Raw genomic sequence first — 13161 nt, 5'->3', positions numbered from 1 at the left:
TATCGCAGGACAGTACTACAGGAGTACCACAGGCTTCTGGTACTGTGTCCTGTAGTACTGTCCTGTGATACTGGTCTGGTATTCCTGTAGTACTGTCCTGTGATACTGGTCTGGTATTCCTGTAGTACTGTCCTGTGATACTATCCTGTGGTGATAAATAGTATCACAGGACAGTATGACAGGACAGTACTTTAGGAATTCCGCAGACCAGTATCACAGGAAAGTACTACAGAACAGTACTACAGGACAGTACTGCAGGAATACCGCAGGCTTCTGGTACTGTGTCCTGTAGTACTGTCCTGTGATACTGGTCTGGTATTCCTGTAGTACTGTCCTGTGATACTGGTCTGGTATTCCTGTCCTGTGATACTGGTCTGGTATTCCTGTAGTACTGTCCTGTGATACTGGTCTGGTATTCCTGTAGTACTGTCCTGTGATACTATCCTGTGGTGATAAATAGTATCACAGGACAGTATGACAGGACAGTACTTTAGGAATTCCGCAGACCAGTATCACAGGAAAGTACTACAGAACAGTACTACAGGACAGTACTGCAGGAATACCGCAGGCTTCTGGTACTGTGTCCTGTAGTACTGTCCTGTGATACTGGTCTGGTATTCCTGTAGTACTGTCCTGTGATACTGGTCTGGTATTCCTGTAGTACTGTCCTGTGATACTGGTCTGGTATTCCTGTAGTACTGTCCTGTGATACTGGTCTGGTATTCCTGTAGTACTGTCCTGTGATACTATCCTGTGGGGATAAATAGTATCACAGGACAGTATGACAGGACAGTACTTTAGGAATTCCGCAGACCAGTATCACAGGAAAGTACTACAGAACAGTACTACTGGACAGTACTGCAGGAATACCAAGAGACCTTACCGCAGGACAATTCCTGCAGTACTGTCCTGTGGTATTCCTGTGATACTGTTCTTTGATATCTTCTGTGGCATTATTGGTCTCATCCTGCAGCCTTCTTGTGATACTGTGGTAATCCTGAAGGGATATTCTTGTTGATTTCCTGTGACAATCCTATGGTATTGTCCTGTAGTAGTCTGTGCGATTTTCTCACAACACCGTCCTGCACTGGTTTGTTAGGCGTAGTAGTTTGTAAGAATTTCCTGTGATCCAGCACAACAACTTTGACATCTTGACTAATGAAAAGAGGGGTGAAAAAACCCACAAATTTGCAAAGACGTTAAAAGCATATTCACATACCTTTATTATGTATGAGTTGTACTATGCACAGTATAGAACATCTTTGATATCATAAATGACTGCTAGAATAATGCAGTAACATTTCATCTTTAGGATAATACATGTACAAAGATTTATATCCACCAACATTGAGATGCCACATGAACTACTTTCACTATTCATACATTGCTGCCATTTTGAGATCACATAAAGAAAGCTAGATTCGACCCAGAATCCTTCCCTCTAACACAACATTAAGCGATTATTATTAATACCTTGGTCACATTCCTTGACCGGTTGCCTTACGGCGAGACAAAATCAGCAGTTTTAGGTATTCCTGTACAAACCACCCACGTGTAGCTGGTAGTAGCTGGTACAAGGATGATTAAAACTGCTAATTTTGACTCGACGTAAGGCCACGAGCCGGCGAATGTAACCAAGGCTTAACCAGTATTATGGTTGCAAAAAAACCTGTAATAGCTGAGCAATTGCATTTTCCCCTTCTTGTCAACACCCGATTGGCTTAATACTAAAAGCAGAACATCCTTTACTCAACCATGTTATGAAACAATGGATAACCACTTCTGCATGTACAGATAATGCATGGTGCACATACAGTAAGGGATGAAATTATGATGTGTTGATCACCAGTATAAACTTAAAGTACATGAACGTAATCATAATCACTTCATTTTGCTTAGAATTCACTTAAGTCCATAAATACTGAAAGATATTTTTGAATGAATTTCACATGATTTAGAATGTTCACCATAGGTTAGAAAAAATATGAACATAAGATTACTTTGCCAAAACGTAGATCAAATCTATTGAGACATTAACCTTTTTGACATTGAATAGGCATATCATTGTTTTACACAGTCTTCTTGTCTAAGAATTGCTCCAACTACGTATTGAAGGGTTATATATGAATGTAAGCATGAGCCCATCATAAACACAAAATTGCGGCATGTAATTTGATTTGCTACATGTCATAATTGATAACTAAATGACGTTCAATACTTGATGTTGCTACATAAAATAATTAAGGTCATGTGGCAACGTGAATTCATACCTACTCGAGCCATTTAGTAATTTCAATTAGTGTATGACCTAATTAATTATGACATATAGCTCAAAATTGACCAATTTGATTGACCTCAATTATTTGAAGTAGCAACATCAATTATTTAACATAAGCACTCTCAATCGACGTGGAGTAACTATTCTTTAGGTCATGTTACTATTCGAATTGGAACATGTTATTGTTTAGGTCATGCAGCAATTCAAATTACTTGCTCAAGTAAACAATTACAATTGTAATATCACGCAAAATGAATTAGCTGTACATGACATAATTCTGTTTTTTGATGGGCTTATGCTTCCATATATTAAGTAAATAGCTTTAATTCTTAATGATTATCCAAAAATTCATATACATAAAATAAACCAATATGAAGAGCATCATATCCAAAGTGATCACCAGTTCACCCAATGTTACAGTACAAAAATAAAAAGCTGATTTTCTTATGTACTTTCACACACGTTATACATGTGCACTGTATGTCACTTGACCCTGGCAGACAATAGAATTGACAAGCAGTGAGTCCTACATGTACATGTAGCTGCCTGGTTTGCATACTTTAATGTTGTATGAATTTCAATCATGGCCATGTGCTGTTTATACACTAAATGGAGGGATCTTGTCATAATGTTATGTCAATTAAAAACTAAATAAAATCCCAATTATCCTGAATAGACTAGCCCCCTTGCAATGGACATTGTAATCTTGTTTTCTTTTACCTTTCATTATTTTTGAAAATTTTCATACAACTAGGGCTGGGACTAAAACCCGAGTACCCGGGTCCCGCCCGGAAGCCTTGGGTACCCGGGTAGAAAAATCAATACCCGATACCCGAAAATTGCTCACCAGTATAATGTACATGTATTTGATTTGTATTGCGTAGTGTAAGACATGATTGTAACTCATCACAAAAGTACACAAGCCTCATTTTGAATTTCACCAATTACCCTCTAAATATCCATAAATATACAAGTTTTCAAGTGATGATGATGTGACCGAGATCGTTCAATCATCGCCATGTTTCTTTTGCAGCGCAGTGACGTCATCCAGCCACTGCGACGCAAACCAATTTATGAATGAAAATATAGTAAGCATGCGCATTGCAAGCCTCAGCCCCACTCAGTATTCCGTCAAAACAAGTCTGCAATACTCTGTCACCTCATACCAAAATCGACCTACGAAGCGCCAGCCAATCACGTTCTTGTTACCATTTTTAGTTCATCATAAACCGAAAATGGGAACACGATCGTGATTGGCTGGCGCATTTGACGCTCCGAAACCCTGAAATCAATTGACTTTGTTCACGTAGCGATACAAACTCACAAACACGATGTAATATCGACGCTACTTCGTAAGATTTTGACGGAAAAGCAAGAAGTAATAAAAATTTGCTTACCTGTGCAGTATCGGTGAGAAAACCTTTTATAATTCATATGAAATATAGGAAAGTGGAATTCTAGGTCGATTTTGGTACGAGGTGACAGAGTATTGAAACTTAATTGTTTCGATTGAATACTGCGTGGGGCACGGGAGGCTTGCAATGCGCATGCTTACTATATTTTCATTCATAAATTGGCTTGCATCGCATTGGCTTGATGACGTCACCTATGGGGTTTTTCCACCTTTCATATTTCAAGTGACATGATTTTCGGGTACCCGCCCGAAAATTACCACGGGTACCCGAAGAGAAAAAACCCGAAAGTCCCAGGCCTACATACAACTCTTTGGTTTTTTTTTATACTTTATCAAAGTTTTATGATTATAAATGTAATTAAATAATTTGACTTTAATCTTGATAAATGTATATTACTGGTATACTAATTGTGAATTTTTAGCAAGAAACAGTATTTGTGTTGGATTAATACCATAAAAATGTTGCAAAATTTCGGAACAGCGTACCCAGGCATCACAAATTTGGTCTCAAAAGATGTGCAAGACTTGAAAGTAAAAAGGCAGCTAACAGCCTCCTAGTTATTAACCCTCAGTTAAATTGGACCAATTTGACCCCCCCCCTTCCAAAAATTTTGCGACCATGCTGTCGCACAATTTTTTTAAAACATGCCTCTTTCTAGTCTTGTGCATCTTTTGAGACCAATCTTGTGTCACCCGGTACGTGGTTCTGTAATAACGTGACATTATGTAAGTACATGTCATACCAAAAATTGCTCAAAAACGTGATTTTGTGTACAAAGTCAATGCAATAGAGGAAAAAGTATGATTTTGTATTCTAATTACGCATAAATTAGTATTATCACTTAATAACAATTTGCGTGAAATAATTTACAATTTAATTTTGTAAATTATGCCCTAGACAACCCATGTGCCAATGTAAGACGCGATTGTGCGGTCGAGATCTCAAGGGAGGGGGGAGGCCCCTGGAAACCCCCTCCCCTCCCCCCCTTCCCCGGCCATATCAACTCCCAAAATACCCTGGCCTTAGTTGACTTTCTGGCTCCTCTTGAGTAGTCACCATTCATTGGACAGCTTGTTTTTATCCACGTCTGTATAGCACGAGGCAGCTTAATCTGTAGAAAAAAAAAACACGTACCATTACGATAACATGAACATACAAGAAATACAATAAATAAAAATACAAGAAATAAGGTGTTTTGCCACCATCTAGATCTCTTTTCACAAGTACATACCTATCGGATCATGAGGTCCTTGCGGCTATCTCTCTTAGCATATTCTTGCTTATAAAGCAAACTAAGCCGAAGAGTGACAAACAATTTATAATGCAAACAAATTGTCATAAGCACATATTGAAACTCTTTAATAAAAAAATGAAGAATAAATCTACATCTTCTAACAAGGATTACACTGTATGCCACTGCATGAATACAATCTGCTTAATTTTGCAATTATAATATCTACTGAAGTGAATGCCTACATAATCACCTTTTATGAACTCCAACCTTGTCTTGTACATGATCATGGCCTTTTCTGTGTACACCTGTAGTATCTTTCCCACATAATGCTGGACTTGTTGCTCGATCATCCAGAGATCCATCTTTGAATCTTTAATGAAATAAAATGAATTTGAGTGACATAGTAAAATTTTATTTGCAGATTAATAAAAATACATGATGATAAAAATACATGATGATAAAACTTCTTCATTTCCATATTTCAGTGTTACAATTCAGGTGCAAAGAGTCATATTCTTTAATAATATTCAACATAAAATCAATGAAAACTAGTGCTGTTGTCGATAGGCCTCATATCGACATTGATGTCGACATACAAAGGATTTTCAAAATTCCGACATGTCGACATGCACGCACCCACATCGACATGTAAACATAAAATAAAAAGGGGTCTAGCCTACAGTCACGAGTGTAAAGATTAGCTGAAAAGTTAGAAGCATTTATCCACAGTAATTGGCGCGATTAAAAGGTTTATTCAGCTTAGCAGCGCATTAAATGAAAAAAGAATACCTGCGAGCTGTGCGGCAGTAGAAATACGTCAGTGCAGGGCCGGCCTGCCCGATCGAGCCGCCCTCGATATCCCGCTATAGCGAGCGTAGCGAGAGTAGCATTCACCGTACCCATCCACGGAAATATGTACCCATCGCGCGCTATTCACCGTGCTTGATAATACGTTGCTCCTCAATGCATTACTTTTCACATAAACGTGAACAGCAGCGAACACGTGTTTTTGTCAAAGTTGTGACCGCAGCAATTGAGCGCTTACTTCATATCACGAAGTCACAGAAAACTTCCCTTCATTCGTTTGGAGATCGTTGCACGGACGCCTCGGAAGTGATACTGAAATTATCGGTCGATTTTCATTATTTTTCATTGTCAAATTGAGGAGCTTGCGTTTGCAGCACATGGTACCAGCGTATACTACGCAATGATCACTGTTGTAATTGGTGATTCTCAAATTGGCTACGAGTGTTATTGCGCAATGCTTTCGAGACCGGATCGTGGTACAAAAACTTGATTCTCCAGAAAAAAATGTGGATTAAATCGGTGATTTTAGAAGTGAATTCACTCCAGCTTGGTAAAAAATATGTTTTCCCGAACTGAGCCTGTATTATATAGATCTAGTGTGGGGATATCACTCGTGTCAAGGTGAATATATTTGATTGAGAGTGTTGTTCCACGATCGAATGCTTTTTTTATGTTAGGGAGCCCAGGCTAAATTACGGTCCCTTTTTCATGTCGACATTGTCGATGTCGAGATTAATTTTTAAGCGACATGTCGACATAGATTTTTGTTCCCGACAACAGCACTAATGAAAACATTAAAAGTAGAGGAGCATTTTAACCTTACTCACAGTCTGTTATTGTCGCTAAAGTCTTTACAATAAGAAGATTGGACACTTTGCCGACATCGCGTAATGCTTTGCATCGATTTACATGTATAATAGTCTTTGTGCCTAGTCTTTTCTATGTAGTGTCTTTAATATGTAGATAAAACATGCGTCCTTTAGCTAATTAGACGAACAATTTTGGAAATTAAAGACGGATCCATATTTTATCAACCGGAAGAGAAATTAGTGCTTAAATGAAGCTATTTGAGGGATATTGATGATATTTAGGGTGAATTGACTTCACATCTTTTCGTAAGTTTGTCATGTTCATAGAAGGCCGGACTTGATTTTATAGAAACCTCTTTTAAATTTGTGGGATTGCCTACCTCGAGTGAAGTTCGTGCAGGCTCCACTCCACTTCACTATTGCTACACTACGCTCCACCTACCCAAACTTTGAGACCGTGAACTGGATCTGATATTCCGAGTGACAAAAAGTGGTATTTTATGGGGGGGATATAAAATTCATGCAACATCACGCTCTTTAAAAAAATTAAAACTAATATTCTTCCTGCACACAAAGTTTCACTTCTTCCCCATGCCTCTATCCGTCTCAAAATTGATGATTTAGAGCCAACATGAAGTTTCTCACACGTATCAATATTCAATACATCGCATGCGCGTGAGGTCGGTCGGGTCAGACCAGACCCGGTATATCGCGCATATTGCATCCGCATGCAATGTTTTGAAATCGGCAGCGAATTATAAATATGTGTGAGGAACTTCATGTTGGCTCTAAATCACCAATTTTGAGACTGATAAAAGCATGGAACTAAATGAAACTTTGTGTAAAGTAAGAATATTAGTTTTAATTCTTTTTAAAAATCAAGATGTTGCATGAATTTTATATTCCCCACCCCCATAAAATCCCACATCTGTCACTCAGAATATCAGATCGAGTTCATGGTCTCGAAGTTCGAGTAGGTGGAGCGTAGTGTTGTGTAGCCGTAGTTAAGTGGAGTGGAGCCTGCACAAACTTTGCTCGAGGTAGGGATTGCCATGCAACTGTTGACATTGTACACAGCGGCACGTAATACACCCATCGGTGCTCTCTTGGCTTTCCATGTGATGCCACTACCGTCTATCATTAAGAAAGAAGTTGACAGGTTGAAGGTTTGGAGGTGTCATAAATATTTACTATTTAGTTAGGTTGTTGTCCAAAATCTGGCGCTAATGCAGTTTCGCACCGGCCGATTACCAGCAAACCTCATCACCAATACTTGTTCCCAAATGTCATGACAAGTCTCTCAGTCACATTTTAATGTCAATATACCCAATACTTTACAAAATATCGTAATCGAGAACGGCTGTATTTCGGCTTTGATCTCAACGTCGTTGAACTAATCCGTAGACATCGCTTCGCGGATCACTCGGATTCGCCGTGCGCAGTATGTTGATATGGACTGAATTTAGCAACCAAATCATGTGAACATGTGGCAAACGAACTGCCAGCATGCCGCATGTGAATCTTTTGGTTGCATAACTTCAGTCCATATCAACATGACGGCGAGCGGTGAAGCCAAGCGAAGCGATGTTTGACTGAGGATTCGAACGATCGATGCCTTCAAGATCACAGTCAAAATACAGGTGTTACCGCTCGCAATATTTGGAAAAGCGGCGCTAATGCAGTTTCGCACCGGCCGATTACCAGCATACCTCATCACCAATATCTGTTCCAAATGTCATGACAAGTCTCGCAGTCATATTTCGATGTCAATATACCTACTCCTTTTCAAAATATCCTGATCGGGAACGGCTGTATTTCGGCTTCGATCTTGACCTCGTTGATCTAATCCGTAGACATCGCTTCGCAGATCGCTTGGATTTGCCATCGCTGTAATGTTAATATGGACTGAATTTAGCAACCAAATAATGTGAGCAAAGCGGTGTTTGACTGAGGATTCGATGTCTTCGAGATCGCAGTCAAAATACAGCCGTTACCCCTCACAATATTTGGGAAAGCAGTGGGTATATTGATATCGAAATGTGAACCAAGAGACTTGTCATGACATCTGGGAACAAGTATTGGTGATGAGGTATGCTGGTAATCGGCAGATGCGAAACTGCATTAGCGCCGGAAAAGCAGTGGGTATATTGACGACGAAATGTGACTGAGAGACTTGTCATGACTAGCCTGGAGGCATCTGGGGAGTAAAATTATTTCTACTATACGTAGGCTTAGCACATAAATATTTATTGGCTAATGCAAGTATTTTATAAGTTTTTTTTTTTTAATTGGCACTGCTCATGATATCGTCGCCCTCTCTTATACACGTCTTTTAACTAGGCTACGAACAAAGAAGGAAATATGGCGACAAGATCATCGGTGAGTATCTGCTCATCTTCTCACATGATTTTTCTTAATATTTGTATTATTTTTCGTGTAAAAAACTTTATAAGTGCCTAATGGGGGGAAATGAACTTCTTTTCCATTTACAAAATTGAGTGATAAGCAAGTTAAATAAATCAAATATTTTGGAGCAACATTGTTTTCTAAAAAAACTCTCCTTCGTGTGGCCCAATGCCTTGCCAGGCATCATGGGGAGTAAGCCTACATATACATGTAGTAGAAATAATTTTACTCCCAGACACCTCCAGGCTAGTCATGACAAGACATGATTTGGGACAAAGTATTGCTAGCCTATTAGTGATGAGGTATGCTAGCACTGTAATCGGCGGGTGCGAAACTGCATTAGCGCCCCCGATCTTGCCTTTCTTGAAATGGTTAGCGGACAAGTAGCTTACTATCTTTGATTTAGTCAAGAAGTTAGACTTACGACGGTGTTGAAGCCTGGAGGCGTTTGGGGAGTGAAAGTAATATACTGTACGTATGGTCACTCCCCTTACGCCTGGCATTTGTACTTATAGGCTCCCACACACCAAAGAAAAATGCAACTATAAAAATGCGCCAAACTGCTAGTTATGTTTAGATTCTAGTTTTAACACTTCTGTACATGGGTAAAAATATTGGTTGGCAACGTTTGGCAAAAAATGGATAGTTATGGTTACAAAATGATGCCAGAATTATATGAATTAATAAAAGTAGAAGAGAGTTTACTTACACTTGTTGACATCGCCATCTTTGTAAATGCAACCTAGTTACGTTATGCGTATAGAGGGCGGCAAAATCATGAGCGGTGCTAGATTAAAAAGTGCTAAAATGTCCCACTTCTAGTGCTGTTGTCGGAAACAAAAATCAATGTCGACATGTCGCTTAAAAATTAATCCCGACATCGACAATGTCGACATGAAAAGGGGACCGTAATTTAGCCTAGGCTCCCTAACATAAAAAAAGCATTCGATCGTGGAACAACACTCTCAATTAAATGTATTCACCTTGACACGAGTGATATCCCCACACTAGATCTATATAATACAGGCTCAGTTCGGGAAAACATATTTTTTACCAAGCTGGAGTGAATTCACTTCCAAAATAACCGATTTAATCCACATTTTTTGTACCACGATCCGGTCTCGAAAACATTGCGCAATAACACTCGGAGTCAATTTGAGAATCACCAATTACAACAGTGATCATTGCGTATTATACGCTGGTACACATGTGCTGCAAACGCAAGCTCCTCAAATTGACAATAAAAAATAATGAAAATCGACCGATAATTTCAGTATCACTTACGGGGCGATCCGTGCAACGATCTCCAAACAAATGAAGGGAAGTTTTCTGTGACTTCGTGATATGAAGTAAGCGCTGAATTGCGGCGGTCACAACTTTGACAAAAACACGTGTTCGCTGCTGCTCACGTTTATGTGAAAAGTAATGCATTTAGGAGCAACGTTTTATCAAGCACGCGATGGATGGGTACGGTGAATGCTACTACGCTACGCTCAGCTCGCTATAGCGCTAGATATAGATCTAGAGCGAGTCGGGATCGAGGGCGGCCGGCTCGATCGGGCAGGCCGGCCCCACACTGACGTATTTCTGCTGCTGCACAGCTCGCAGGTATTCTTTTTTCGTTAAATACGCTGCTAAGCTGAATAAACCTTTTAATCGCGCCAATTACTGTGGATAAATGCTTCTAACTTCTCAGCTAAGCTTTACACTTGTGACTTTAGGCTAGACCCCTTTTTATTTTATATTTACATGTCGATGTGGGTGCGTGCATGTCGACATGTCAGAATTTTGAAAATCCTTCGTATGTCGACATCAATGTCGATATGAGGCCTATCGACAACAGCACTACCCGCTTCAATCACTGAACTAGAAATACGTGGAAGTCGTGTACACCCAAGCAAAACATCGCCAGCGAACTCGATAAGTGACCGCCGCCATTTTGCTAGGTCAATTGTTCGAGAATGCGCCGTAGAAGGCAAGATGCAATATGTTTTCTCTTTGTATTTCTAACTTAGTTCAGTGGTTGGACATTTTAGCACTTTTTAATCTAGCACCGCTCATGATTTTGCCGCCCTCTATATGCGTTACGTAACTAACTTAGGTTGCATTTACAAAGGATCAAAGATGGCGATGTCAACAACAAGTGGAAGTAAACTAAACTCTCTTCTACTTTAATTAATTCATATAATTCTAGCATCATTTTGTAACCATAACTATCCTTTTTTTGCCAAACGTTGCCAACCAATATTTTTACCCATGTACAGAAGTGTTAAAACTGGAATCTAAAGTTTTTAACTAGCAGTTTGGCGAATTTTTATACATATAGGCCCTAGCCTAATTAGGTCCTACTCCTAGTTGCATTTTCCTTTGGTGTGTGGGAGCCTATATATAAGTACAAACGCCAGGCGTTAGGGGAGTGACCATACGTACAGTATATTATTACTTTCACTCCCCAAACGCCTCCAGGCCACCCCTGACCTGGCTACAATCATGACAATCATGAACTCTTTGCCTACTGAGGTAGTCACAGCATCAACAATCAATGGCTTCAAGACAAAGTTAGACAAGTTCTGGTATGCGTGGCATTATGTTCACGCATGGGAATAGTGCCTATTTCATTCCAATAGGGGGCCTACATTAATTGGCACAGCACATTGCACAAATAGCACAGACTCAGTTTTCGAACTTATCCGAATGTTATCCAAGCTAGGAAGACAATCAAGCTAGGAAGACAACAAGATAGGAAGACAACAAGATAGACCTGGAAACTTGACTGCAGGAACAACTGTATTTTTCCAGTAGATGCGGTATAAAGGTATAAAGATGACAATACAAACATCCTCACCGCCGCCATCAATACTAGCCAGCCGTTGGCCGTCCCCGGCCGCGCACACCGCAGATCAGCCCCCACCCGTTAAGCGATCGGGAACAACGGCAGTGCAGTGGCCGTACGGTAATGATTAAAAAGTCGAAGAAATTTAAGACGCATGCCGCGCCAAACTACGAAAAATTGATCTAACTTACTGTTTAGCCTGTTGTGTGAATGTCTTAAGAAGTCGTTGTCCGAATCTGATCCATATTCTGTTAGTTTTTGTTGAAATATTGACGGCCTTCTTCATCAAGCTTCAGGTTCAGCTGAGCAGTTACGAACGTTTTTTTTCAAATGGCGGAACCGGAAACACGTATACCTATACCGTACGCGTGCAAATTACTAGTCCGTGCGTTTGTACGGGGAGGGGGCCGGGGGGGGGGGGTCTTACTTTTTACTTGGCAACCAGACAATTTGACTATTTTCGCCATCATATATATCATATTATTAACGTAAAGTAATTGAATAAAGTAAAATTCATATATTTATTTCTTCTTCCTTTCTTTTTCTTTTCTATGTCTTTTAATTTTTTCTTTCTCTTTATTCTTTTTTTTTATAAGGATAGGATTTAAAAACATGTCTCACAATTTAAAACCAGGGCTTTTACTGAAAATATGTTATATAGGCCTACTAGTATGCAAGTAGGATGACAAAGAAAGCAATGAGGAAAATCACAGCTCCAATCCTATGTATTTTTCATTTTATTTATTTTCAAAAACACACATTTTATCCTTTCTTGCGATCGAAGGAAAGATCCCTTTATAAGGTTCAAGTAGTACAAGAAAATAATCTTAGATCAAGTGCCGGCAGGGTATTTTGATAAGGGGTGGAGGAGCAAGACAAGCAAATATAAAGATACCATTTTAAAGCGAAACATAAGAAAAGATAATAACTTTGCCAACGAGGTAAAAAAAATAATATTACATCGGTCGTGACACTTTAAGGATGGAAAATAGTTTGAAAATATATAGATACAAACTTCATACAAATTAGAAAAAAGAAGCAAAATAAACTGCCATCATATGTCAACAGAGATACAAGATTGTTCTTGCAATTAAAAAACATATTTACAAACTATATATAGCCTCGCATCATAAAAATAGATTGAAAATATACAAATTTATTTGATTTAAAAAGAAATAGATATAAACCAGCCTGGCTAACATATTGCAAGGTTGCAAAGATATAAACCGGGGATATAAAGAAAAAAAAAATAGGCCTTAAAATGGAAATTAAATATCCTATTTTTAGTTTATCCTATTCCACCTGTAAAATAGAAAAAATATTGTGAATAGGAGAACAAATATTGAAGTAATTCTATTTGTAAAATATATTTGTAAAAA

General features: G+C 39.0%; 1 long non-coding RNA gene across 1 annotated transcript; it reads right to left on the bottom strand.

The window, feature by feature from the left end:
• Nucleotides 1-1199: 1199 nt before the first annotated feature.
• LOC135156064 (uncharacterized) lies at nucleotides 1200-12116 on the bottom strand. The gene is made up of 3 exons (XR_010295196.1): nucleotides 11974-12116; nucleotides 5178-5297; nucleotides 1200-4804 (listed from the first exon to the last, which is right to left on the bottom strand). It is a non-coding gene; the product is annotated as an uncharacterized LOC135156064 (long non-coding RNA).
• Nucleotides 12117-13161: the final 1045 nt, after the last annotated feature.

The sequence above is a fragment of the Lytechinus pictus genome, chromosome 11 (genome assembly GCF_037042905.1).
Source record: "Lytechinus pictus isolate F3 Inbred chromosome 11, Lp3.0, whole genome shotgun sequence".
Classification (NCBI taxonomy): domain Eukaryota; kingdom Metazoa; phylum Echinodermata; class Echinoidea; order Temnopleuroida; family Toxopneustidae; genus Lytechinus; species Lytechinus pictus.
Note: the sequence above shows the minus strand (reverse complement) of the source record. Positions and strands in the feature narration are given on the sequence as shown.